The 1,341-nt window shown below is 38.9% G+C and overlaps 1 non-coding gene across 1 annotated transcript; it reads left to right on the top strand.

Annotated features, from left to right (window-relative positions):
• Positions 1 to 685: 685 nt before the first annotated feature.
• Positions 686 to 793, top strand: LOC127747894 (small nucleolar RNA R71). The gene has a single exon (XR_008009841.1). It is a non-coding gene; the product is annotated as a small nucleolar RNA R71 (small nucleolar RNA).
• The last annotated feature ends 548 nt before the right edge of the window (positions 794 to 1,341 follow it).

The following is a 1,341-nucleotide window of genomic DNA, read 5'->3' as shown; positions in this document are numbered from 1 at the left end:
TCAGTGACTTTCTTACCAGCTGGACCACTTGTGCCTCCAAATTTCTGATGGAGGACCTTGTTTCACTCATGAAACTTAAAATGGCCTTAGACAGATCAGAGACTAAGTTTGCTAAATTAGAAGTGCTCTGTTCAGAATTCTCTGTCTGTTGCTAAGAAGATGATGGATAAGGCTTGCTATTGCTGAGCCTATTTCTTCCACCATTATTAAATCCTTGTTGAGGCTTTTGTTGATCCTTCCATGAGAAATTTAGATGATTTCTCCATGATGAATTATAGGTGTTTCCATAATGTTCACCCATGTAATTTACCTCTGCTATTGCAGGGTTCTCAGGATCATAAGCTTCTTCTTCAGAAGATGCCTCTTTAGTACTGTTGGATGCATTTTGCTATCCATTCAGACTTTGAGAAATCATGTTGACTTGTTGAGTCAACATTTTGTTTTGAGCCAATATGGTATTCAGAGCATCAATTTCAAGAACTCCCTTCTTTTGAGGCGTCCCATTATTCACGGAATTCCTCTCAGAAGTGTACATGAACTGGTTATTTGCAACCATGTCAATAAATTCTTGAGCTTCTGCAGGCATTTTCATTAGGTGAATGGATCCACTTGTAGAATGGTCCAGTGACATCTTAGAGAACTCAGATAGACCATAATAAAATATATCCAAAATGGTCCACTCTGAAAGCATGTCAGAAGGACACCTTTTGGTCATTTGCTTGTATCTTTCCCAAGCTTCATAGAGGGATTTACCATCTTTTTGTTTGAAAGTCTAAACATCCACTCTAAGCTTGCTCAGCTTTTGAGGAGGAAAGAACTTAGCCAAGAAGGCCGCGACCAGCTTATCCCATGAGTCCAAGCTATCTTTAGGTTGTGAATCCAACCATATTCTAGCTCTTTCTCTTACAGCAAAGGGGAAAAGCATGAACCTGTAGACTTTAGGATCTACTCCATTAGTTTTAACAGTCTCACAAATATGCAAGAACTCAGTTAAAAACTGGTAGGGATCTTCTGATGTAAGTCCATAGAACTTGCAGTTCTGTTGAAGTAGAGCAACTAGTTGAGGTTTCAGCTCAAAATTGTTTGCTCCAATGGCTGGGATTGAGATGCTTCTTCCATCAAACTTGGAAGTAGGTGTAGTGTAATCACCAAGCATCCTCCTTGTATTATTATTTTTGGCTGCCATCTCCTTTTCTTTTTCAAAAATTTCTGTAAGGTTGACTCTGGATTGTTGTAATTTAGCTTCTCTTTGTTTCCTTTTCAGAGTTCTTTCAGGTTCAGGATCTGCTTTAACAAGAATATTCTTGTCCTTGCTCCTGCTCATATGAAAAAGAAGGGGAC

The sequence above is a fragment of the Arachis duranensis genome, chromosome 5 (genome assembly GCF_000817695.3).
Source record: "Arachis duranensis cultivar V14167 chromosome 5, aradu.V14167.gnm2.J7QH, whole genome shotgun sequence".
Classification (NCBI taxonomy): Eukaryota; Viridiplantae; Streptophyta; class Magnoliopsida; order Fabales; family Fabaceae; genus Arachis; species Arachis duranensis.
The sequence above is the reverse complement of the archived record's forward strand: the minus strand, read 5'-3'. Positions and strand labels throughout refer to the sequence as shown.